Source organism: Phocoena sinus, chromosome 8 (genome assembly GCF_008692025.1).
Source record: "Phocoena sinus isolate mPhoSin1 chromosome 8, mPhoSin1.pri, whole genome shotgun sequence".
Lineage (NCBI taxonomy): Eukaryota > Metazoa > Chordata > Mammalia > Artiodactyla > Phocoenidae > Phocoena > Phocoena sinus.
In genome coordinates, this window is record NC_045770.1 from 37,903,511 (window position 1) to 37,931,296 (window position 27,786).

The 27,786-nt window shown below is 42.8% G+C and overlaps 1 protein-coding gene across 3 annotated transcripts in view; it reads left to right on the plus strand.

Moving 5' to 3' along the window:
* Positions 1-27,786, plus strand: part of MAML2 (mastermind like transcriptional coactivator 2) — a 375,229-nt gene that overhangs the window by 212,771 nt on the left and 134,672 nt on the right. The window lies entirely within an intron of this gene.

Consider the following 27,786-nt stretch of genomic DNA (forward strand, 5'->3'; position numbering starts at 1 on the left):
ACACAGTGGAATACTGTGTGTGGAACCAGGGAAGGGGATGAATGCCCTCTGGAATGCTTGCAGAAGCAGCCCCTCGAGAGAATAGGAAGGGAATCCATGGCTGGCAGAACTGGAACATTTCTAAATCATGTTGCGTCCCGGGGTTACCCCTTATCCCTACCCATGAAGCCTGTGTCACTCTCTTTCCCTTCCCCATCTTTAGATACTTACTGTTCCTCAGCTTACATAGTCCTCTGGTTCATAAAGGCTACAGTGGCTGCTGCTTCCCTTATTTGCCAGCCCAGCACCTGGTGATTCCAGAGTAAACCCTGGGTGACTGTGACAGGCTGTATCTTAGAGCTGGCTCTAAGAACGTTACATATCTAAATGGCAGTCTTCCCTCAACAGGACAGAAGTCCCCTAGCATATTTGGGGACACTGCACGCAACCACAAAACCAGATGCATGTGGATTATTACACATGTCCGGGGCAAATGGTAAATTACCAGCCTCTTTATTAAACAAGCATTATTGAGCTTTATTAGGTGCCAGACACTGCGTGAAGTGCCGGGGACGCAGTGAACAACCAGACAAGCTTCCTAACCCGGAGGAGCTCAGCCAATTGTAGAGATGGGCAGATGTGTGATTACCAGGAAAAAAGACTTTAAATGTCTCTCAGGCACACCTTGCCCAGGTAAATTCTAATGACATCTTTTGGAAATCTGGTTCCTGCCTTCAGGGGGCTGCCTGGGAGCTGGCTACAATGACGTCAAGGGCACGGAAGGGTGGGAAACGAGAGGTAATGCTTAGAACAGTAAGGTTGGTAATTGATCATGAGAGAGACAGAGATGGCCACCTCACCACCTTGGACCTCAGCTCCTCCTTGATTGTCCTGTGCACAAATGTATCCAAGAGGGGAAGCCTAGACCTCCAGTACTGAAGGGTTTCGAATGGATAGATTCAGCCAGCCCATGGCTCAGCTCGGGTCCCTGAAATGGTCCCTGACAATCAATCATTCAGATGCTCATCAAGCCCGTCAGGCAAGCGACTATGAGACCAGTCGTTTCAGCGCCAGCACCATAAAGGGCATTCACTAGGCATAACGCAGGTTTGCAGTTTACGTTTCCTCTGCCCTGGCCAGGATTGTGGCTCACATTTCACTTACTTGGGGCTTTCGGAGTACGAGACCGGGCACGTAAAGAATGGGATAATTGATCTTTTCCCTCCTGGCTGGAATCTGTGGTTGCATTCCCTCTAAACCGCACAGAACTCCGATTTGCCGCCTTGGATTGTACAGGGTCCTCTGTGAGAAATAAAAGCCTACAGGTGTGATGGTTTACTGCAGCCGTGGAGATAGAATTTCTTATGACTAAATGGCTTATAGTTTCTCAAACCGCACCCGCCCCACACACACACCAGCCTGAGAGATTTGCCTTCATCCAACCTCCGTTTCTTAGGCAATTTTCTCCTTTGTCTGGTTTTCTTTCCGTCCCTTCATGGCTACTCCCACAGACCCATTTACAATAGGGCACTTAAGGAGACTTGAGAATTTTCTGCAACTGGGGAAAAGGCAGAAGAGTTTTTGAACGGCACCCATGGGGGAAGAAAAAAAGGTTTTCTTCCCCATTAGTAGGGAATCAAGCCTTAGAAATTCAGAGAGATTATCTGCAAGTCAGGAGGCCAAGCATTGCTGTATCTACACATCTGGAGAAATGTCTGGTGGATCTGTGCTGTCGCCTCAGGGCAACACTACCAGGCCAGTTATCAGGGCAATTAAACCCCTGCAGACAGGACCATGGAATGGGCACGAAACTAAGAGTGCCTTGGTTTCCCAGCTCTTCCTTTGAAGTCTGCTTTCCTCTCTTTACGTGTTGCCAAAAAGAATGCCTTCCTGTACAGGCCTGTGGTGACGCAAAGGCCTCCAGGTGACGTACAGGCCTGTGGTGACGCAAAGGCCTCCAGGACACTCACCCATTAATCACTATGACTATATGTTAATCCTGAATGAGTTCATTATGATTAACAAAGAATGGTTTGAAAAGCTGAAATTTAGATTTGAAGTAGTGAAAAAAAATACGATTCTTCTTTGGAACATGTTTATTGAGGGTTTACGCACACTACACCCAAGTCCATGTCTGTTAATTCTTTTTGCCATCAGCTAATAATACACACCAGACAAATACAAGTCTTTCCTTCCTGGTGGCAAGGAATCACATCCACATGTGTTAACGGCCTCCTCTGGAGCAGGAAGTTCAATTCATAATTGAACAAGTACTAATCGTCTCCTACATATCAGTGGAAACACACTGTCATGAAGATTCCTGATACCCCCGCAAGTCTGCCTATTTCTAAGATCTGAGACCACTGTCAACTGAGGTAATTCTCTCACGATCTGGGAGCCTCTTGGCAAGCCAGGCTGTCCCAGGGCAAAAGAGAGAATGTGGATTCTCGCTGGCATAGAGGATCGAGGACTCTGTGGCGTACAGCTTGAAATCAACAGCTTCAGGAACCCTTCCTGCTCTCTCTCCTTCCAGAAATGAGCTGGAGACATGGCTTAGCATCCAAATTATCCTTCACTCGCTCCTGACCCTGGCGTTCTTCAGATGAGTATCTATTCATCAGTGATGAATCTAGCTACCTGCCTGGGGGATTTCTCTTTGCATCATTTTCCCATCTTGTATATTCAGAATCACAGCACTGGTCCAGAAGTAACTAAGGAAAGCAAGACACTATCCCTTGAGCGACTTGGAAGAAAGAACTAAAGTAAACACGGGGATCTTTGTAATTTGTTTAACTTTATTCTTCAGTTTCTCCTTAATCTCTGAGGATCCTCATCCTCCAGATCAGTGGTTTCCATACCTCACTGATCACCATAATCACCCAGGGACGCTTTAAAGATCCGGATTCTTGGACTTCCCTGGTGGCGCAGTGGTTGAGAGTCCGCCTGCCGATGCAGGCGAGCCGGTCCGGGAAGATCCCACATACCGCAGAGCGGCTGGGTCCGTGAGCCATGGCCGCTGAGCCTGCGTGTCCGGAACCTGTGCTCCGCAACGGGAGAGGCCACAGCGGTGAGAGGCCCGCGTACCGCAAAAAAAAAAAAAAAAAAAAAAGATCCGGATTCTTGAGCCCAGTTGGCTGAGATCCTAATTCAAAAGGTCAGAGAGAGGAGGGGAATGAGGACGAAGACAGGAGGAGTCGGAAGAAGCTGAAAATGGCTCACCCGGGCCCCTTGCTCCACAGCCCTACAAAAACCTGATTTATTTTTTTATTACTCCTTCCCAAGAGTTAATGATATAATTATCCAAAAGCAATTAGATGCAGGGTGGAAACAAAATGCTTAAGGCAATGGGAGACAGGCTTATTGATGAGAAGAATGGAAGAATAAAATGTCACCAGCATGTGAGCTCTTCAAACCTGGGCTTCAGGCCTCACACCTGGGCATTGGAGGGGGCCTCTACTGGGGCCCTTGGGGACAGCAACAGACTCATTACACAATTTCCCTCTCACTGCCCAAGAAGCAGATCACTCCTGATCCTCCAGGTCTGCAGTAGACATTGGTCATCATCTCAGCCTCTGGTTCTGCTCAGCTGTTGTCTAGCTCAAGGGTGTGACTTTTCCAACAAATATGTACTGAGCACTGAGTGTTCCCCCAGCACCATCATAGGCATGAGGGACTCAGTGGTGAACAGTCTTAAGGCCTAGGTCCTCTCCTAGAGCTTACATTTTTGTGGGAGGAGAGATGCAAAAACTCCTACTTAAAGAAAATTATTACAAATTATAATAATGGTTTAAAGGAAACAAACAAGGTGTGTGTGGGGGGGGAGAAAAAAGTAATTAGAGGAAATAGGAGAACTCCAAGAAAGACAGAGCCAGGTGGTAGATAGAGCCTGGCCTGGGTTCTAGACGCAGCTCTGATAGCTGTGGACTGTGTGAGAACTTCATGCCTTTATTTTGTTTCTATTTTTTCTAATTTCTTCTACCGTAAGAAATTACCACAAACTTGAGGACTTAAAATTTAAAACAGAAAATTTATTACATTGCAGCTTTGGAGGGCAGAAGTCCAAGGCCCAGGCAATTTGGCCCAGTGAGACCCATTCACTGGGCTAAAATCAGTGTTTTGGCAGGGCTGTGCTCCTGGAGGCTCTAGGAGAGAATCCTTTCCCTGGTCTTCCAGCTTCTGCAGGCTGCCTGCATGTCTTGGTTCATGGCTCCTTTCCACCTCCAAGCCAGCAGTGTAGTGTCCTCACATTTAGCTCTGATTCTGCTGCTGCCCACTTCACTTATAAGGACTGTTGTGATGACATTGAGCCCACCTGGATGATCTAGGAGAACGTCCCCATCTCAAGATCCTTAATGAATCACACCTGCAAAGTCCCTTTTACCATGTATGATAAAATATTCAAAGGTCCTAGGAATTAGGGCATGGACATCTTTGGGGGGGAGGGGCTATTGTTCTATCTACCACAATGCCACACCTGCCTTTCTTCCTCTATATAGCAAAAATACTATTACTTTCTCAGCCCACCCCATAGGGTTATTGTAAAAATCAAATATGGTAATGGACATAGAAGTGTTTTTACAAGTTGTAAGAGTCTGTATAGTTATAAAGAGTTGTGTAATTATTTTAATATGGAGAAATGGTGGGAGGATTCAGAGAAAAAGCAAAAACAGGGAAGGAAACAATGGGGGGAAAAGGTGCTAAAAGGAAAAATTAAAGGAGGAGAGTGTGTTTACCTTGGAGGAAACAAACCAAAAAGGTAACTTTTTTGTTGTGCTTGGTGATGTAAAAATATTATGAGGAGGATGTTTATCATAAACACTCATTTCATGAAAGAGCAAGAGGTAGATTTTCCTGCATCACTTCTTGACTCATTTTGTTCCTTCCCAACCTTCATAAATCAGACCCAGAAGATTGCTCCAACTCCGTTATTGTGACTCTATCTTTCCATGTTGTTTCCTTTTAGTCTTTTGCATGTCTTTCTCAGTTTAACAAACATTTATTGAGAAATTACTGTATGCTGTGCACGGCGCTAGGCTCTAGGGGTTTCAAAATGAGAAGGACACAGTCTTTGCCCTCAAGGAGCTTAGAGCTTAGCGGTGTCATTCACCGCCTTGAGTTCAAGTTCTCTGTGTGCATGCTTGCCTTTTCTACTAGAAGATGAAGTCCCTGAACAAAGTTTTACTTCTACTGTGGCACAGGCCCAATGACTTACAATTGTAGGTTTAACAGTTTTTGGTTGAATTAAATAGAGAACATTTCCTTAGCCATCAAAATGATTTCTTGCCAGAGTGAGGGAGGTTGTGGAAGTCTTTGATCTGTCTATATTTAAGAATAGAGTAGAAGTCTCTCTGCAGATGGTTTGGAGTCACTTGTTAAAAGGCAGGGCCCTGGACTGAATTATTTCTTAGGTCCTTTCCAGACTTATTATCATACCACCTATTGTTCCTTGGTTGCAAAAGCTTATTCATTGTCCGTTAAATATGATTATTTTAAGGATTTACTCATTGGGGGTGTGATGGGCTTTCAGCAGATTATAGAACATCTTTGTTCCAAGATGCTTCTAGTCTATCTAAGCAGAGGATGATGTATTGTCTAGGCAGTGATGGGGTAGATGTTTCAGATAGCTTATTTGCCCATTACATTCTTGATGCGGTACTCCAGAACTCCTCCTCTGCATGAGAGCTTGCTGAGAGCGCTTCTGCAGCATGACAGGTACTGAGCCCACCAAGGAGTCCAAGGCCACGTCACTTTCTGAAAGTAATCCAACTGTGGAAGGGCAAGGCCAATCCTGTTCCCATGCCTTGTCAACTTGCATGGTTTCTTGTTTATCTCCTCCCCACATTTGCTCATCAGATTCTCTTCCCTTACAATGTCTTCCTCTCACCTCTCCACTTATCTAAATTCCACCCATCTTAAATTGTGTCTGCTTAGACCCCTGAAAAGAGGTTGGACTTTAACTTTCTGGGCCAGTCTGATTCATGAAGATAGCTAAACTCATGACGGTCAATTCAGTTCACCACTTGTTATTACTACTTACTATGTACTTATTAACTACTTTGCCTTTGTTCTTTAAAAAATAACTTAGCTTTTGTTGTGTTATCATTATTTTCATGTGCTCTGTATTTTATTTCTCTGTGTCTTCTTATGGCTACCCATGGTCCCTTGCACTTAGTAGGTAGTATTCAATAGAGCCATTATTTAGTGATTCCCTTAATGAACTGAACATTGAAATACTCATTCTCTTTGCCACACACATGAATCAGCATGATATTCCACTTAGGGGAGCACATTCAAGCTCAAGGAGTCATTTGTTTGGGAGAAGCACTTGGGAAACCGGTTTCATTTTTCCACCTTCTTCCTCCCAACCCTGCAGAGATGGGGAGAACTCAGCTCCATACGTCCCAGTGGCTGAACACCAGAAAGCTTAGCAACTGAGCACAAAACCTGTCTCTAAATTACACACACAAGCCAGGACCTCTTATTGCCGTGTTGTCAGACCAGAGTAGAACATGAACACAGACAAGGCACATGGTGCTACAGGCTGACTCTGTTTGGGTCACACTGCTTTCCAGGGGAGGCCAACGGATTCAGAATCCTCAGTGTAACAATATGATCCTTTGTAGTTCCGCTTAGAATGTTTGAGCCATGTCTTTGTCCTCTCTGACCTGTCACCCCAGAGGGTGAAACATATAGTTCCTCAGGTCCACTTTATGAACCCATCCAGTGGGAAGGTACATGTACAAATTTAAGTGAGTGGTGAAAGTCTGACTAAGAATGAAAAGCACGTAGAATTTCAAGCAGAAGTGCATTCTTCACTCTTACAGTGGTGTAAAGGGAGACCAGAAAGCACTGCCTTGCCTCCAACTGAGAAAGCATATGTTATTTACAGGAGCTTGGTGCCTCTTTGCTGCCTGCGTTGCTATATCAGAATCCCAGGGGGTACTTGGCTTCCTGGCCTCAGATTTGTCAGGGTAAGAGAGAAAGTTTACCAGCCTTCAGGTTACCTCTGAGCCCCAGAGTCTGACTCACATGGCTGTGGTGAAGTGGCTCTGTGGGTTTCCCAGAGCCCTATGAAAACGGTGCTTCAATAGACACTGAGACTCAGGATCTGAACCCCTGGTCCCTCCCTCCTCTAGCTGGCCCAACTTGAGACCCTGGAACTTAGAGTGGCTGGAGATGCCCTCCTCTCATTGAGGTGGCCCCTCCCATCACAGGGCCTCAGAGCAATCTTTCCTGACCATCCTGCTTAACATAGTACACTCTCTTCTCTTACTCTGCTTCCTATTTCTTCAGAGTGCTAGTATTTTGTTGAGGACTTTTGCATCTATGTTCATCAGTGATATCGGCCCGTAGTTTTCTTTTTTTATGGTATCTTTGTCTGGTTTTGGCATCAGGGTGATGGTGGCCTCATACAGTGAGTTTGGGAGTGTTCCTTCCTCTGCAGTTTTTTGGAATAGTTTCAGAAGGTAAGGTGTCAACTCTTCTCTAAATGTTTGGTAGCATTCACCTGTGAAGCCATCTGGTCTTGGACTTCGGGAGTTTGTTGGGAGTTTTTTAATCACAGATTCAATTTCAGTACTTGCAACTGGTCTGTTCATATTTTCTATTTCTACCTGGTTCAGTCTTGGGAGATTGTACCTTTCTAAGACTTTGACCATTTCTTCCAGGTTGTCCATTTTATTGGCATATAGTTGCTTGCAGTAGTCTCTTATGAGCCTTTGTATTTCTGTGGTGTCTGTTGTAACTTTTCCTTTCTCATTTCTAATTTTATTGATTTGGGCCCTCTCCCTTTTTTTTCTTGATGAGTCTGGCTAAAGGTTTGTCAATTTTGTTTATGTTTTCCAAGAACAGGCTTTTAGTTTCATTGATCTTTTCTATTGTTTTCTTAGTCTCTATTTCATTTATTTCTGCTCTGATCTTTATGATTTCTTTCCTTCTACTAACTCTGGGTTTGGTTTCCTGACCTTTTATATTTACTCAGCCATTGTCAGTCTCTCCCACTAGACCCCAGTGAGTCCTTGAAGTCTTTGAAGACTATGGTCTGCTTGTTCACTAGATCTCACACATGTGGGACAGAGGTCCTCAATGTTGGTAGAATGATTATCCTGACCAGAACCTGTAGGGGGTAACAGGTGAGGCATATATTGGCCAATTTAATTAACTTAATTTAATTTCTGAGCCAAGATTACTTGGAGGATGAGTGAAGTAAAAACAAGTTCACCTCCCACCACCAAATATTTACTATGTCCTCTTTGCTTCATCCCCACTTCTTTCTGTGTGAAACTCCCAGTGTGGCCTCAGCCAGCATGAGCCAACATGGGAACCCGCAGGTCCTCTCCTGGCTCTGGTTTTCCCGGTTCAGAAGCACAGCAGAAGCATAACTCTGACAACCTGTGTTTCTAACGATGCTTCCCATTCACTGTCTCTGCTTTGCTGGAGACCCTGGTCGTGGTGTTTTTAATCCCAACCAGCTCACCTTTTCCTGCCTCTGCCCTCCCCACTAGTGTTGACTTCTTTGCCTGTTGGGATTGGAGTTATTGGCTCCATTTCTCATTCCAGCTATACCTACTCCTAGCCATGGGAGACCAGCCCAGATGGGGCCTGAGGCCCTTCTGCCGACAAGGACACCTAAGAAGGTGTCCTTCAAATCTGCCATTGAACCAGCTCTCAGGGGAGTCCAAGAAGGAGAGAGACTTCTCAGTATTAACAATTTCCTTTTATGGTGGGGGCCTCTCTGTTGGGTGAAACTTTAGATGCTACTTCTTTATTTCTGAAAATATTTCAGGCTTTCCCATCCACAGAGCCAGCAATCGAAATCAGTAGATGTGTAGGGAGGGTGTGAGTATATGAGATCACAGATGCAGAAGCCAGAACACTGAGAGTGGGACTTGCAAAACCAGGGCTACTTGGGGTTGATTTGCATTAGTTCATTTAAAACTGAGGTTCTGAGTGGGGAGGGAGGAGGGAGTAAGAAGGAACAGGAGTTGAGCAGATTAGGATAAAATGATGACTCCGAGAGACAGAAGGTAAAATTGGGTCCTTCTACTCGGATTCCTCACCAGGAATCATCATCGTAGTACATATCTCAGCCTAGACTATCTTTTGCCCCAGGGGCAAAGTCTGGGCAATCAAAGAATGGTCTGGATTTCCCTCAGAAGGTATGATTCCTTTATTATTTTTTCAAAACCCCGCAACTCTGGTGATGGCATGCCAATTTCCTGGAGCAGGACTTCACCTAATGTTTCATTTTTATTTTTGATTTTTCCAGGAGGGGTCTCTAACCACACCCTCTGTGAGTGACTCCAAATACTTTCTCCCCATGAATAAATGAAGCATTATGTACTCAACTATACCAGTGCCTTCATATGCTTCCAGTGTTTTTCTAGGCTTCTGCAGAGCTTAAAAATGTATAACCCTCAATCCCCCTTTTGGGAGCCATAGAGACGGAGAGAAGGGAGTCTGTGTTCCCTCGGGGCCAAACACCCTGGATTTAAGCCTCCATTTTTTCTTTTTTCCCTCGTTGGTAACCATTTCAAATGCAAACCCATAGAAGAACACATTCTCTTTATTCAAACCACAGGGATGGGGAAACATTAGGAGCAGAGTAAAAGCTGTTCAGTGCGCCTGGATGACTCAGTCTAAAATAGTATTATAGCTTGGCAGCAAACCCACTTCAGAGAAGCTGGTGGGAGACTAAAATAAAAGTTAAATTGAGGGGGTAAATCATTTTATCAGGCTTAGGATTTCTACTTGATGTAATGAGATTCTCAATATAAAATGAGCTAATATGTCTGCCCAAGGGCATAGATGTTTGAAGAAAGAATTCGAAAATACAGCCTCACAGTAACTAGCTGTCTGAAATAAAACAATGTAGGGCAGTGAAATTCTCCTCATATAAATTTTGCCCCAGTATGTTTCCTTTTGAATGGCATGATTCAACGTGAATATCCCTTGCTTGTCATTAAGAAGGGGGACAAAAAAGCCTACAAAGTGTTTTCTTTTCCTGTCAAAGACTTTTCTATGACATTCTATTTTCCTTCTCTTCTGCCTCTTTCTCATGTATCTTCTAGAAAACCTAGGCCTGTTTTTTGCACTGCACAATGCAAACTGAATTCTGATTGTTCATAAAAGGTGAGGCTAAACATATTTCTGCGTTCTTGCCTGTTGCTCTCTGACTTTGCACGACTCAAACGCAGAGTGGGCCTGGAGGGCAGAGGTCAGAGCCTTTGCTGACAAACCCACAGGGGGAAATTACGGCATTTCTTCTCAGCAGTTGACTCAGTGGCTTTTACACTTTCTCCTTTGGCTTCCCCTTTTCTAGTTCTTTCAGAGGACACTTTCCTTTAGGCCAGGTATGTTCCTTATTCCACAGAACAGGATGAGTAAGTCGAGCCTTGGGAATGTATTGCCAGCTATTCCTTCAAACTAATTCAGTTATGGAAGGAAGGGATGGCTAATGCGTGGGTGTCAAACACATGATCATGGAGGGTGAAATTGGGGCAAGAATGGAAGGTCAGAGGCCTCCCCTCTTGCCTGGGAAGTAGAAGCACAGAGGGGAGAGAAGGGTGGAAGAACGGTCTCCTTTTGGTTCTACAGATGGCTTCCATATCCCATTGGTACTTCATAGACTATAATGATCTCAGCACAAATATTACTGGTGCCATTTGAGGTAGGTCAAGGAACACACCCAATGGGTCAGTCTTTTTTTTTAATTTATGTATAATTGATTTACAATGTTATGTTAATTTCTGCTGTACCGCAAAGTGATCCAGTTATATGTATATATATGTTCTTCTTTTAAATATTCTTTTCCATTGTGGTTTATCACAGGACATTGAATATCGTTCCTTGTGCTATGCAGTAGGACCTTGTTGTTTACCCATTCTATATATACTAATTTCCATCTGCTAACCCCAAACTCCCACTCCATCCCTCCCCCATTCCCCCACCCCTTGGCAACCACAAGTCTGTTCTCTATGTCTGAGCCAATGGGTCAGTCTTCTTAGTCCAGCTGCCACCATAAGAGGGGAGGGGATATACACAGGTTCTTGGGCAGAACACTGCTATCACCCCAGGGCCATAAAGCAGCAGGCCCAAGGCCACTTTCTCAAGACGGACACTACTTCAGGTCATCCTGCACACCACAAGCATGGCTGCTGAGTCCTGAGCAGAAACCAGAGCTCAGGCTCTCTTTGGCAATGGCCTGAGTCCCATTTCCTCTTTATCACCTTGCTCAAGGCCCTTCAAGCCTGGTCACCACGTAAGTGTCGGCTTGGTTTGTTGTTATAGAGAAATTGCCATCATCTGTATGGAGTGCCCCATCCAATCAATGAATGCTTCTGCTTCCATTTCAAAAAATTGTTTATTTTTACCATCGAGTTTATCTTTTCCAACTGATATGCTTATGCTTCTCCCTGGCCTTTCATTTGGCATAGGGATCTGCTTAACAGGCAGCATTTGTAAGTACTCAAGGAAGAACTCTGTGATGGGTGGTTGTTGCTATAGCAGCCTTTTTGAAGGGAAAAAAAAAAAACTGACCTTGAAAATGGACACATAAGAAATCATAAGAAATTAAAATTTCTCCCTGAGAAAAGAATGAAGCTAGAATGCCGAAGACTCTCTCAGCCCCATGGAAAGATTTGTATGAACCTTTTCCATCCTTTGGATTGGGCATAGCAAGCTGTGGGCTCTGAATTCCCAGAATTATGTTTCAGTGTGAAAATCAAACAGCTCCATTCTTTTTCAAAGCGTTTCTTTAATTATGGAGGAGATGGCCAACATGTGGGGCAGTGTCACTGTCAAGCACCTGGAGGTCATACGCATGCAACATCTTACTTAAAAACCTCCCATTCATATCTTTTAATGGGTCCCACCAATAAAGATGTGCCATTTCCTTTTCAGAGCTGTGGTCTTAGCAACTTGATGTCAGCGTTTTCAGCTTTCACAGCAGGGAAATTCAGGTGAATTCCAAACTGTGATTAGAGAGATCTGAGTGGAGTTAAAAGGAGTCAAACAATAAAAGAGAAGCACACTCCACAGACACATGCACGCAGACCGACTGCGTGCAAAGATAAATTGCATCTGCGTATGACCGTGTTAGCTCTTGCCATAAAGCAATGAATTTGCTAGGAATAGATAAAGGTCAATGGGAGAGAGGGAAAAAAAAATCTCTTTCTACTGCCAAAAGTAATAAAGAGAAAGAAAAAGGCACCTGTGACACCAGCTATCCTGGAGAAAAAAAGAATGTTACTAAATGATATTGAAAGTTTCAAAATATGATGAGAAGCTAAAGCAAGAAATGAAATGATGTGTGCTTGCTAGGTGAACACAGATGATGGAGAATAGTCTGAATTGATGCACAGATGGATCAAGGGTTGTTGGATTGTTCTCTCTCTCCCCTTCCCCCTATTCTCTGACTGTTTTCTTTGATGGAGAAAATGATAGGCTTGATAATGCATGATGATAGGCATCCAAAGATCAAACTTTATTAGATCCTTCTTATTCGGTAGCAGGAAACTATCTGAGCAAAAGCAATTCCCATATGTGACCTTAATTTAACAAGTGATTAGACCCAATCCTGATGCTTTGAACTACCATTGGTTATCAAGATCAAGTAGGATACCATTTTAAATAGGCTTTTAGTATCCTTAGATTTCCTGCAAATCTATGCTACTGGAATTTTCACTGAAGCCACTCAATGCCATCCATCCCTTTTTAAGTCTTCCTTTGGGTAGATTTTGTTGTTGTTGTCCCTCAAACAGGATTTTCCTATATACCTTTATTTATTTGGACATGAAACCCAATGAAAAGAATACCTGGATGCAACACTTCTGCTTTCTCAGTGATACCTATGTTTCTCAGGGCCTGGCTTCCCTCTTATCTTGGCTGACTTCAAATGCATACGGAGCTTCCTATTACATGCAATATGTTTAACTACTCTAGGAAAAACAGGCAAACTCTATGCCTTCTGTCTAGTATTTGAACAAGGAAACTCAGCCTCACTACCTCCCTTACTGGTATAGAAAAGAGAAGAAAATATGGAAGAAAACGAATGAGATAGAGTGAAGGAATTAGGCAAGATGACAGAATCATTCATTCAAAAATGTTTAACTGCATACTTACAAATACGAAATATTGTACCAACTGCTGTGAAGGATATAAAAAATGATTAGGCAGGTAACTCCCTCTAGCTGCTATCCTGCCTCTCCTTCTTTCAATCAAGCTTTTAGGAAAAATAATCTACCAATTTGCTTCCTTCTGTGACTTCCCATTCTAACCTTAATGCATTGTGATTTGGCCTCTTCCCCCAACCACCATCAAATGTCAGATGCTGTGGATACAGCTCTGCTTTGGTTCCAGGTGACCTCTCATTAGTTGAAGTTGTGACCTCCCTCCCTAAAACTCCCTTCTTCTTTCAGCTGTTCATCTCCTCTACCTTATTCCTCTCCTGCTCTCTCCTTAAATTTTAATGTTCCCTAGAGTTCCATTCCCATCCCTCTTCTTTTCTCACTCCAAACTCTCTATTTGGACTCAAAACCATGTTCATTCCTTCGACTGATGCTTAGATGCGTTTCTGTCCAAGCTCTTTAGACAGCTAAAAGCTCTCTCCTGATCTGCAGACCCGAATATCTAGCCAGCAAGGAGACAGCTCCACCCATGTGACCTACAACATCTCCAGCCCAACATGGGCCAACTTGGACCTGTCATTTGCCTCCCCACCCACCTCTTAAAACAGACTTCTCTCCCTACCATTTTTTCTCAGCAAATGACTCTATCATCTACTTAGTCACTAATCCAGGAATCTGGATTTGGCCGTAATTACTTTCTGTCACTCACATTTCTCACATGTAATTAATCACAAAGTTCATTTGGTTTCTGTTTCCTAAGTTCTCTCCCATCACCTCCGTTTCCACCACCAGCACCTTAGCTCAAGTCCAGTTCTCACCATCCCTTACTGAGTGCTGAGATATTTATCCCTGGTCTTCTGGCTTAAGCTCTCCTATCTCCAGTCCACCCACAAATATTTGGGTGTTAGAGTATTTTTTCTAAAATACATTACAGATCGTGTCACTCCCCTACCTAGTCCTTTGATGCCTACCCATGGGCTTCATAATTAAGCCCACCTTTCTCTGCATGGTTTCCAAGCCAGGGAGGCCACCTCCTGCATCTCCGTGAGCGCCTCACCTCTTGCCGGTACCTGTGATGGACAGTTCCCTGAGGACCTAGTTGTCACTCTAGTGTTTCCCAGGAATAATTCCCTAGCATGAAATGGAAGTTTTCTCTGGTGAACGCATTTCATAAACAGTCAGGCAAATATGATTCACTTATTAGCCAGGCAACCTTGGTCAAGTTGTTTAAATTTTTGTAGCCTCATTTTTCTCATCTATAAAATGAGGTTCCTTATATCTCCTCTCAAGGTTGTTGTAAGGATTTAGTAGTAATAATAATAATAGTTGGTATTATTGGCCATTTCTATGTGTCAGGGCTGTTTTAAGCACTCTACATGAATTTATTTAATCTTTGCATCAGCTTTATAAGTATCATTATTATATACATTTTACAGGTGAGAAAATCAAGGTACAGAAGTTAGGTGACTTGCCCATGGTCATAGTGATAGTAAGTAGGGAAGCTGGAATTCAATGAGATGATATGTGGAAAGTACTTTCTATTGAGTAGACACCCAGTGAACGCTCTTGGTCCTTCCTCTTTTCTGTTGTATGCTGAACACTCATCCAAGTTTTGTTGAGAGACACAGAAGACTAGATGAAAATAATAGCTGATATTTATTAAACCTTAATTATTTGCCACATTTTGAATACAGACTTTATAGACATTATCTCATTTGAGACTCACTACAACTACTGAGTGGGAACTGTTACACCCATTATAAAGAGAAGGAAATTGAGGCTCAGAGAGGTAAAGTAAACTACCCAAACTACCTCGTAGAGGACAGAGCCAGGACTTAAATCCAGGTCTCTTGTGCCAAACCTCGGGCTCTTAACCACTACAATGTATTGCCTCAGAAGACATCAGAAGACACAAAACGGTGTTTACGATCTTGCGGAGGGCACTGAAAAAGATATAATAACAGTTATAAGCCAAAAGCCTTAAATACACGAGGAAAGCAAACCGTGGATAGAGTGGCTTACTGGGGCACAAAATAATAGAGCGGTGATCACAATTAGGCTCTGAGAAGGAGTGAGTTTTGAGCTGGAATTTGAGGACAGTGAAAGAAACGCACTGGTTGAAGAGAAAAACCCTCTTTGAGAGTGGAATGACGTATATGGAGACATGACAAATGCAGAAAACGAGTCATGGATAAAGAAGTATTTTATCCTCTAGAAATCTAACTAGTGGATACAAAATATTAATCTCAAGCCAGGTACAGAGAAGAAATGTATGTTTGGCGGTAGGGGCTCAAGTCCCAGAGGCATCAATCCTGCTGACATCCGGATTAAAAGCAATTTACAAGGTGGCAGTTGGTGAGCTTTCTCAGTTTAAATCTGTCCTGTGTTGTATCTAAAAGGCAAATGAAATAAACAGTAGCAATATTTTTGAGGATTAGGAGCTTTCTGAGTTAAGACTATGCTTTTAATATTTTAAGCGGACTCAAGCAACACAGTAAATAGTTTTCTTTGCAGAATGGTGCAAAATGAGCTCTTTTATTTGTCTGATTTATCCCATGGCCATTTATAATGGGGTGAACAGTTTTTTGTTTTTTGTTTTTCATCAGGGAACAGTCAGTTAGCAGTTAACCCAAGGCCCAGGTTAGTACGTTCTCCTCTCCTTTTTAAAAAATGGTGAATATTGACTTATCATGATACGAATTGACAGAAAGGAACGGTAACATATTCCTGTTTGAAGATACGTTTTGGGAATTCCCTGGTGGTCCAGTGGTTAGAACTCTGTGTTCTGACTGCCGAGGGCCCGGGTTCGATCCCTGGTTGGGGAACTAATCCCACAGGCCATGTGGCACGGCCAAAAAACAAGAAAAAAATAAATAAAAAGTTTCAAGAAGAACGTAAACCTATCCTGGGAAACAGAGGTTCTCATCATCTGCAAAAAGGCTTTCTGCTCAGCCTACTGCTTTGACAGAGAGACTTACTGTTGCTTCACAATTTCGACTTGTTTAAAGTTTTATTTCCCAATCTAGGTGGGTTTATTTTCCCTCTTCAAAGAATATGGCCACACATGAAGAATTGGAATCTGTCAGGTGGAGAATTCATCTCAGTCATATAATTACTGGGCTGAGCAGGTTAGATCAAAGTGAGGGCATTGTTTTGCTATAGGACATTGCTTCAAAGAGCAGTTAAACCGCAAATAATATAAAGGCTTTATTGTCCCCCCCACCATTTAATGTCATTTAAATCATCAAGAATCATTTCCCATAAATGTATGGCAAATAGTGGGATTTTAATTCCTGCTTGAAAAAGTCTGCTTTCAGACCTTCCTGGAAAGCAAAGGAAGTTTTCTATCTGCCATTATACATTCACATTTCCGGGCATGAAAGGCTTAAATTGCCCGAAGTGTAGGTTTTGTTTTTGTTTTTTCAATTATAACCAAATATCTCTGTAAACCTCTTCATGTTTCAGAGAGCCAGTTAAGCAATTTCCCCTTAGATGTGTCTTTGATGTGAAAATAAACATAGGCTGGAGTGAAAGCTGAGGTCTCTCTAAAGGAACATCTCTCTGTATGGTTCATAGTTACTCAGACTAACATCAGACCAGAGAAAACACACATCAACACCCTGTATCGAACCTTGATACAGTTGCTATAAGAAAAATATTTCTTCAAAAGTTTCAAAAGAATGATGACATCAATGCCAAAAACATCAAAGGAGCTGTTTGGCGCTTTCAGGTAGTTTGCCAAACTACCTTCTAAATGCTGCTTAACATTCCTTTGTAATGGAGTTAAAGATGAGCCTGAAATTGCAGGGACCTCTTAAAAGGTCTGCTCATCGCTCCCGCCTCTGTCTCCAGGTGATAGCATCCAAACCAGTTAACACGTTGCAGACCTGGGTTGTCTAAACATGATTCAGATGGAAGTTTTATGTTCAGGATATTCTTGTGCATCGAGGGGATAATTGGTGGAGATATCATCTCTGGACCTCCCCTGGGTATACCTTGTCGAGCTATGTGAAGACAATGGGAACCCTGTTAGAATCCTGCTGTCATGGAACAGCCGCCCTCATTCTTAATTCATAACGCTCTCCTTTCATAAAGGCTGTGGAAGAGCTGGGTTAATGACCACACGTGGCAAGTTGAAAGAGAAACCAAAATAAATGTGTGCATTTAGCCTCCGCTCAGCTTTTCAATTTTAATCAGTCAAGAAAAATGTGCATTTACCTTATGAAGACTCTAACTGGAACGTAATTATTGGCTTTATTACATCTTTGTTTTAGTTGGGAATCGTTTGTTGTAAGCGACAGAAGCCCCCTTGAAGTATCATGAGGGAAAAAAAAAGGTGTAGGTGTGTATGTTGGGGGGAGATTTATTGGAAGGTTACAGGGCATCTCAATTACAGGAAGTATAATTGACTCTCCCAAAGGGCTGGAACCAGGAATTGGAAAGCTTCAGGAATCTCTCTGCGTCTCTGTCTCTCCCACTCCTTCCTCCCTCCCCCTCTCTTTCAGCGTGGTTTCTCATCCTGGCTTTACTCTGGGCATCAGTTTCATTCTCCCATCTCTGTAGACTCGCTTTCTCTGTCTCTCATTGTACATGACTGAGAATGATTCCAGTACAGGCAGCCCTACATCTCTCTCATTTCAAGTGCACAAAGACTGTTGAGAAGGTCTTATTTCAATTTCTGATTACTATAAAAGCATTGAAATGGTTCAACTTGAATCAAATGTCCGCCTTGATCCAGTCTGCTTGGGGCTCGGGGAGATGGGATGTCCCACCGTCAGAAGCAAGCCCCACTACCGGATTCTCAGAAAAGTGTGGTTATTTAGCATGGGCAGACATACTGAATAACATGTTCGCATAAATCTTAATTATATAGATAATATATGTTCCTATATAGAAAAATTAGAAAACACAGACATATGAGCAAAGTGGGAAAAACAATCATCATCCTGCCACCAGAAAGTACTTCAGAATCTTGAAGTGTTTCCTTCTAGACATTTTATTTTGCTTTAAATAATCTTTTTGACCGCCTATTTGTTTGGGTTATACTAGAGATGAGTTACAGTGGTCACCAAGATAGACACAGCTCAAGCCTCCCTCTCTAGGGCTTATTGAGAGATAGATAGGGCTTGCATGGGAGACAGACTTATCTAGGGCTTTCACGGGAGACAGACTTAAAAATTGGAAGTCAATGAATACAAATATTAGGAAATTGTAATAAATGCTGTAAAGGAAACAATCAGGAGGTTGAGTTGGAAGACAACCATGAGAGCATATTTTAGGTAGGTGGTCATAGAAAACCTCTGCTGAGGTCACACTGAAGAAAAAGAAGGAGCTAGCACCGATAAGAGTGAGAAGAGGTAGAGGAGCTGGAGAGTTGCAGAGCAGAAGACCTGAAGCTGAAATCACCTTTTGTGTTTGGGGGAATTAAAAAAAAATAATATGGCTGGAGCTTAGGTGTGAGAGGACCATCCCTTTTGTTGCTATGAGGAGAACACACTGGGATGGGCGGGGGCTGTGTGAGGAATAGATTGGGTTGGGGAGAGGCAAAATGTAGGGTCAGATTCTCAGAATGGGGTTGAACAATACTTGGTACCTCACTGCGCATGAAGCAGAGGGGGCGTGAGGAAAAAGGAAGAATGTGGTCGGAGAGAATTAGGCTGGGAAGAATAGGAACCCTTAGTACCTATTTAAGTCAAATAAGCCCTTTAGGATGAGGGAGAAATGTTGCCACGGAATTAGGAGTGGCTGGGTTTTATACTGGTATTATTTTACAAAAAAGTGGGGACTCTTCAGTACCTGGGTTCAAACCCCAAAATAATGAATTGCAACAATCCTGGGATGGTGTGAGGGCATTCTCTCTGCCACCTGGGTTTTCCTGATATTCACATTGGCCAACGTTTTGGAATAAATCCAATTCCCACAGGGGTAAGTAAAGAAGAGCAAGCTCTTAGAACACCGGTACTTTTCCTATCACTCCAGTATCTCTCAGCTCTGCCCCAGTTCCCAGCAGCTCTGCAGCTGGACAAAGAATTGCTAAGAATCAGCCCTATGGTTTATGAAGCCCTGTGGTATGATTCATGGCCAATGGCAGAGAATCATAGACGTCCCATAAACTGATTCGTCTAATGTTCCAAGACCACTGACTGCCCAGTAAGTTAAATCATCCACCAGTCAGCGAGCTAGTGCTGGACTGAACTTGTGTGAACACATGAGATGCACAAGTACTCTCTCTTCCACTGACTCCTTGGAATCACACTGAAGTGAAAAACTCACAGACCTGAATCAATTACCAAAGACAATATTAGACAGAGAGTGCTAAAATCATTAAAGCAGGAAGAAAGAACCTGAGGGAAAGTAGGAGGGCAAGGCCTCACAGAGGAGATACACCGACCTTGAGCTAGGCCCGTTAGAATGAAAGCTTCCAGACTGGGCCCTCCAGCTAAGGAGGAGAGAGAAGCCACTTGATTAATGGTACTTAATACATTGTACATTCTGCTGAGAGGACATTTAGAGATTTCCAGAGAATTGCCAACATTTTAGACATAGCATTTTTGGGGGATCTGCTTCGATATATTTTGGGCAAAAAGTGAGTCATGATTAAAGTATTTCATGCACAAAGTGGTTGGGTTTTTCAAGCTTTTATAGAATATTCTGTTCATTTTCTATTAAACACAGAGGTTCCATCTCTGAAAGGTGGCCCCACCAGCCCCTGCTTTATGATGATTGTAGCAACTAGTCAGGAAGACCAAGGAGACAGTCATCAGGATAATCACACTGGTTACCACTAAGTGGATCTAGAATGACACTGTTTAAGCTAGTAGACAATATGGCAAAGTACTTCTACCTTGAATTTTCTAATTTAATTTCAACATTCCCCTGTTGTTAGACAACAAGTTTTGTTACACTGTCACCAGCAGTGTAGCAGAATATCATAAAACAATCTTATCATTTGCATATTTGGGGGTGTATTTCCTTGGAAGGGAGAGGGATTCCTTTCCTATCTTTCCAAACAAAGGCCACTCTCCTCCACAGCTAATCCCATATACACCTCGGCATGGCAACCATCACATTGCGCTGTTCCTTTTCGTTTTATTTCCAGACAGAGTGGTACACTCCTTCTTGTTTGTTTTTATCAATTCTCACATTTATTGAGCACTATGTTCTAAGACCAAATTTTGCAGGCTCTTTATGTGCTCTAGCTACTTGGTCCTCACAACAACCCTAAGACATCGACAGCCTCACAGAATATATACTTGGTGCTAAATAAATATCTGTTAAATGAATGAGTAAACAGATGCCATTTTACAGATGAGGAAAGGCTCGTTTTGTTGTCTTCAGTTTGCCTTTGTCTAGCACATGCTGGCATGTAACAGTCAGGACAGCAGGAAGCCTCACACAGGCTCAGACTCAAGTTCTGCCTCTTCTACTGAAAAAGAGCCACCAGTGATGGAGCACTGCCCTGAGCTGGGAATGCTGCTGGTGCTTTACTTACATGGTTCCTAATCCCCCTAAAACCCCATCCTGCAGGGAGGACAGTGACTGGTTCAAGCTCAGTGAAGAGGAGGGAAGTAGCATTCACATCCCAGGTTTACTAGCAGCTCAATTCCATGTTCCTTTGAGATCCCGCAGCCTCCCATTCATCTTGATAAAACAGGATGTGTAAAATATATGATAGTACTTACATGTGGAATCTAAAAAAATGATACAAAGGAACTTATTTACAAAACAGAAATAGACTCACAGACGTAGAAAACAAACTCATGGTTACCAAAGGGGAAGAGGGGTGGGATAAATTAGGAGTCTGGGATTAACAGATATACACTACTATATGTAAAATACATAAACAACAAGGACCTACTGTATAGCACAGGGAACTATATTCAATACCTTGTAATAACCTGTAATGGAAAAGAATCTGAAAAAGAATCTATATATATGTATGTATAACTACCACTCTGAGACAGTGTTGCATGGGTTCTCATCCCTCTTCCCTCAGTGAATGTTTTGTGAGTTGATGATAAACTTGGAACATTCTCCAAGGGAAAGGGCTAGAGGTGTGCAAACTGAGAAAATGCTGTAATGAGACGTCCTCACTCTGCCCTGCAATGAGGAGTGTGTTTCTGAGGCAATTTCCATCTCTTCTGGTTACTCTTCTACAAGCAGCCATTAACAATAAGAAGGGGGCAGAGAGGCACTAAAGAAGTTCTGAATGTGAGACTCTTTGGCATGTAGTGTCTTTAGAAGGACAGTGTGTTGACTTGTTTTTTCTACAAAGATCCTGAATTTGCAGTGCTCTGGATTCTATATAAAACTTTATCTTTTGTTTCATTAAAAACATAGCTATTTTATTGACTTAAGTGGTCACATTTCTCAGAGTCCAGACCTTATGGAACAAAGTTATGGGACAAATTTTCCAGATAGATCTAATATGCCTTCCCCGACACCTTCCACCAAAAAAATAATAAAATAAAATAATAAATCACACTTTATTCTGAAGGAATAAAAATGGAAGTTCCTAAAAATTATACAGGAAGTATCATTTACATGGGACATTGAGTCAAGGTGGGGCTTAGAATTGCACCCCAGGAGGCTCAGCACCACCTGGAATCCATCACAAAGCTTCACACACACCTTCACGTTTGGTCTACATGGATGACAACGTTGTTTCAGTTCTCAGAGCTTCTCATTCCTTGACTTCAGGGTTCAGAAGAAAGTTATCACTCAAGCAAAACTCTAGTGGAACCATTAAACTGCTTGTGAATTGGATATGAAGATATTTACCACAGCCTTCTTCTTGCCATTGTTTTACTGCTCAGTTGTTAGAAGGGTCCAGCTTCTCAAGTACTGAGATCATCCAACAAACTACTATTTGAACACCTGTAATGTGCCCAGCATTGTGGTTAGTACTGAAAGGAGCCATTCAAGTATAAGACACAGTGCCCAAGCTCAAAGACCTTAAAATCTAGCTGGGCAAATCTCATTACTATATGGACATAAAACAATACCTCACAATACAGGGAAGCACTATGGAGAAGCTCTGAACTCTACAAGGGCTAAATAAGAAGTAGGAGCTTTTTGATGTCTTCAGCAAAAGCCTTATAACCCCATCTAGTTTGTTTGGGGGCAGGAGAGCCAGGGAAGGATCACTCTTACCTTCAAGTACTGTGATGAGCTGGAATTTGCTGTTTCAGGATCCCAAACATTTTTACTTCAAGAATCAAATCGAGTCATAAATTATTGGGGAAGTTGATCTCTTTCTCATATTACCTATTCTGAACCCTATCTCTAATCAGCCATGAGTAAAATGGCCTGAGGAAAGCTTACAGAGGATGGGACCAAGATATCCCCTTAAGTATCTAAGCAGCGGTAAATTTGGTTCTCGTGTTTATTTCTTTTTGAGAAAGACAGAAATCTTCTTGATTTTTCCTTCTTGAGGAAAAAAAATGTGACCTATGGACTGAATTGTTACCTTTGTGTGGCATATTCCCTGTTTCTAGGGCAGCACAGGAGACAAAGAATGCATTTATTTGTGGAAAGGGATGGGGGCAGGGAAAGAAACAGAAACCAGAGGATTGTGCAATAATGGCGTTCTTAAATCCCTCCAGGAAGTTTGTGTTTCTAGTCCTTTGGAAGAGTAAAGCACAGCTGTTGAAAAAGGAGAGTTTACCAGGGGACTGCAGCCCTGATGCCACTGTGTATTGGATTTTCCTTGTCCATATGCTTCTCGGCACCTCCATTTTCAGCCCTTGGGGCAGGCAGGCCACGGTGTCTGGGCCCTGCCCTGAGCAGGCCTACCCCTTCCCCCAGTAGAGACCGCAGGCCTCAAATAGCACGGAGGTGTTCAAGGAGAAGAGTCAGAACAAGGATGAGAGTAAAAGGAAACAGTCTGCTGGGTCTCAGCGAAGGGAAATACACTGATTCCTGTGTCATATGCAAGCCAGACGAGACTTCCCGTGTTGAAATCCTTCCCTAAAGAAGCCCTTTTCTTGGGTGGCTAGTGAAAGGGTGATATTGTATGCATAATCTCACAAATTAAACATAATAATTTTGGGGAGCAGGTTTATTGTACAAAACAAAATGTGCCTCTCAGTCCATCTAGAAAAAGTATAAATATTGAAATGTAGCACTCATTTGAAGCCTTTACATGCTGCCATGAGCTTAGTCATCTGCATTTCTCTCATGCCAGGGATCATTGCACAGAACCCTCTCTGGATGCTCAATAAATCTTTTTGAATGACCAAGTGACCCTTTGTCTCTTCCCTTTCTTCTGTTGGAGCCTCGAGAGTGATGTCCTGAGCTTTCACCATCAACCTCCGACCAATGATGTCACCATCCTCTCCTGCCATCCATCTCTATGAGTCCTGAATGCCCTTACCCCTGCCCTGTGCATGCCATACGTCTTCATTCTGTTATTCTTCTATCTTGGCTCTCTGTGTCCACTGTGTTGAGAACAGTGTTGGCATGTGGCAAATTGAAGGCCAAAGGAAAGCAAGCAGTGTAGTAAGTGATTCAGAAGAAGGCCTTTGGAACCAGACTCGGGTTGCCAGCCTGCTTCCATATCATGCACTATGCAGTCTTAAAGTCAGAAGCTGCAATTTCTTCACGTGAAAATGAAGATCAGGATACATGTTCAGAGAGCTGTGAGAAGATTAAATGGGACTCTACACAACTCTTGTTTTAAGAGCACCTGTCTTAAATTAAGTATTCAATACATAGTAGCTCTGAAGTGAGAGCCTTTGGGGGGCCTCTTGCTTTTGAGGGCCCCTCCTTCCTTATAAAAACTTTAAAAATTATATTTTATGACTGTGTTGACATCAAGATAAACATATTACTATATATATTAAAACATTTCCTCACCCTAAAAGTTCAATTTTTCTTCCATACTAAATTAAATTATATTTTCATGGGCCCCTAAGACTACTGTAGGCCCTGGGCACTGTGCCTACCCAGCCTAATGGATAAGTCAGCCCTGGTGAGAGATTTGTTCTGGAGATTCTTTCCTCTACCCTTTCAATGTTATTAACTGCTTTCTGGAAACTGTTTGTCCCCTCTGGCTTTCAGGGCATACCCTTATACTTCTACCTGCCCCCATCCCGTCTTCCCCAGCCACCTGGAAGGTCTACACTGTGGAGCTCCCAACTTCCCTAAACCAGCTGCCATCTTTCTTGATGTAAACCCATGTCTTCATTCCTCTGACTGAGTCTCATTCCCTTAGGACGATTCCTGGCCTGGTAAGGTGGCATTGAATTTTCTGATAAACTATTTCTCACTGAGGTATTCATGATATGACTCTCTGTGTTCTCTCTCTCCTTCTAGAATACAGTATTTCCATTCTGTCACAGAAATTTTTGAGACTCTATACCACAATTCAATATCCATATATCCGATGGAGACATTTTAGTCCAGCAAAGAAAATACTTCAGAACAAAGATTGAACTTTGAGAATCACTGAGATTGTATTGTGCCTCTACTTTTGTGCATTCATTGGGCCTTGGTGACATAACTTTGATTAGAAGCTTCTACAAGGCAGGACATAGACTATCCCCAAAATTCTCTTGGTAAATATCATGCCTGATGAAGTCCTAGTGGAATCTCTTTAACCATGGGGATGTCTTCCATGTGTCACTGAGAAGGACTTCTGTTTCCCACCTTAAGTCATCCATCCAGCTATGCTTGGTGGTGACTTTACACCATGATACATATGCCTAAAAAACAATTCTCACTCCCTCATTGTCTATTATTTTCTGGGTTCAGGCAGGAAAGTGTTCTCAGAGATAATCCTATTTATGAAGGAGGGAACTGTGGTCCATAGAAGAGAAATAACTTCCTGAAATAGCAAAGCAAGTAATGCCAGAATCAGGACTAGATCCTGGGCCAGCCTCCTCAATACCTGCGTGTGGGCACCAGTTATTTATCTCTGTCAGGGCCTGGGGTACCATTTACTCCCCAGCACAGGCTCAGCAGTGGGAATCCTTGGTTTGGTGCCGGGCTTTATGGCTTAGTGTTTGTGTGACCTTGAAGAGTTCCTCAGTCTCCCAACCTCAATTTTCTCATCGCTAAAAGGGAGGGGGGAGGGTAGAAATAGTATCAACCTTACAGAGTTGTTGTTGCGAGGATTCTTAGAGTTGTTCTGTGAGAATTAGATGCGACGATCCATACAAAAAGCTTAGCACGATGGCTAGCACCCAAGCCCTCAATAAATGACTTTGTTGTTGTTGTTATTACTATTATTACTACTACTACTGCTACCACCGCCGCTAATTCTATTACTCCATCTCCAACCCTGGTGGCTTAGAGAAAGCCCTGGAGCTGCTTCCCAGAGTATGTACTGAACTGCCCAGGGAGTGGCCTGAGCAGTAGAGAATCTGGCAGAACAGGTTTTTTCAAAGCAGTGGAAAATAAATCAAAGGCAATAACCCAAACCTGGAAAAAGAATGTTTTCCTTTGTTTTTTCTTTACCAGTTGTGGAAAAAACCTTCAAAATGTAACATGCTGAAATAAATCAGCGTGGCCTCTCTTAAGGTAACACGGCTGACCCTCTTTGGTCTGTGCTCTTCCTGACCGCCTGTGGACAGACGGTAACCACTTTCAGTTCGTGCCAAATGCAGTGATGGCTGACAGTGTTCTGTGATGATGTTGGCCTATATCAGTGAATAGACAAGATTAGGAGTCAGGGAAACATGGAGAGACAGCAGAGATGAGGGGAACAAAAGCTTCACAGCCAGGTACAAAGGGTACCCTACCCCTTGTTGCAAACTGCTCATCACCAAACGTTAAATCTCATGGGATTTAGTTAGGGCTCTTGGTTGAAAGTAACAGAAGCTTAACTCACATTAGCTTAAGCAACAAGGAGACTTTATTGTAAAGATTCCATAGTGTATCAAGGAAAACAACGAGAGAGGCAGAGCTGGCCTACGATTGAAATCAGGCCCTCAAATGCCATCAAAATTTGTGTCCTTCCTCTCTGCATCGTTCCCTCTCTTTCCACAGACTTACTTCCTCTATGGCTGTGGTTGGCTTAATGGAACAACACTTCACAAGTTTTATAAATGACTGTGCAGCTACCCAAAGAGAGCCTGGTCTCACTTTCTCCGATTTCAGAATTCTCATGGAAGGAATGATTGGCCCAGCTTGGGTCAGGTTCCTTTTTCTGATTGCCCATTAGCAATGGTAAAAGGTAAACATTGGTTACACCAGCATGGTACATCGACCATAACTATACACACTTGTGAGGGGGCAAACCCACAGGTAATGGATTACTGAAACAGGTATCGAGGAACTACATGACAAGACACATACCGTTCACATTCAGCCCTAGATTGCATCCCCGCCATTCCCTGATTCCTCATCATGTGACCAGAGATCCAGGATATCTCTGTGCTCACTATCCCCTCCCTCTTTGTGCAAGGCAGACCCTAGCCCTGAACAAGGTGACTCCAGCATCATATAGTGGAAGTGACACAGGCTTTAGAACTACGCAGACCTTGAGTTAAAGCCCAGGTCTGCCACTTATACCGGGCAAGTTATTTAGCCTCCCTGAGCCTTGGTTTCCTTATCTATAAAATAACGCATATCTAATGGAGTTGTTTTAAAGACTAAGGAAAATAAAATAACCATATTTAAAGTACTTGGCATATAATAGGTGCTCAGTTATGTTAATTTCATTTTCTAATTAGGTTACCTAGAAATCTTCAGGAGGGTGGGGGAGTGATGGTAAGAGAAAAGGGAGGACAGGAGAAGTGATAGAATTTTATATCTGGGAAGTATCCTTCTGCCTCAGTAATTTGCAATTATCTTGAGCGAACATTAAATAATTGAAGTGGGTCAGCTGCACTGGGAAAGCCACCCTTTGCTAGATATAGCCTCTCACTTTAGAGGCAGAGCAAAAAGGACCTCAAGATCAATGGTGCATGTTTTATGTTTCTTATTAATTTACTGGTGTGACTGTATGGTCCTTAAATCTCTCTATATAATGTCTGAAGTTAATAGAATACAGTCTTATCACTGAGTGAGTGATTGAAGTACTTTAATATTTTGTTGTTACTGTTGCTGTTTAGAGAGATGCTCCTCTTTGAGAAGGTAGTAAGCCATATTTTTTTATAAACTAAACTTTATTGAGTTCTTGCTTCAGTAAGCCCTGTGCTAAACGTTTACATGTCTCATGTCTTCCTATGAGTTAAGTGCTGTCGTCCCCATTTTCCAGGTAAGGAAATTGAGGCTCAGATAAGTCCAGAGCCAGGATCACTTAGCACTCAGTGACAGATTGGAATTTGAGCGCCGCTTAGCCAGTTCCAGAGCCTGAGTTCTTAACCACTATGCGGTACTGCCTCTCTACACCTTGGTTTTGGCTAAGAGATTTCGAGACGGGCCAGATAAAAAGTGAATCCCCCGGAAAATCTGTGCTTAGAGTGGCTCATTTAATAAATGATGACCTCGTAACTTCTGCGCAGCCACCCAGTATTGCTACAGGGGCTCAAATGCAAAGCTGCAGAATCATAGGAAGAAAAATAGTTAAACAACAGAGAGACTACCTCCTTCGACACGACAACTATTCTGATTACTTACTTAGAGGATAAGAGTGATGATGGGTTGAATCTGTGAAAAAGAAACTGGAAATTGGGTCCCAGCTTTAGACTCTACAGTGTTTCCCATCTTGGTCAAAATTGTGTTCAGTCCAGTG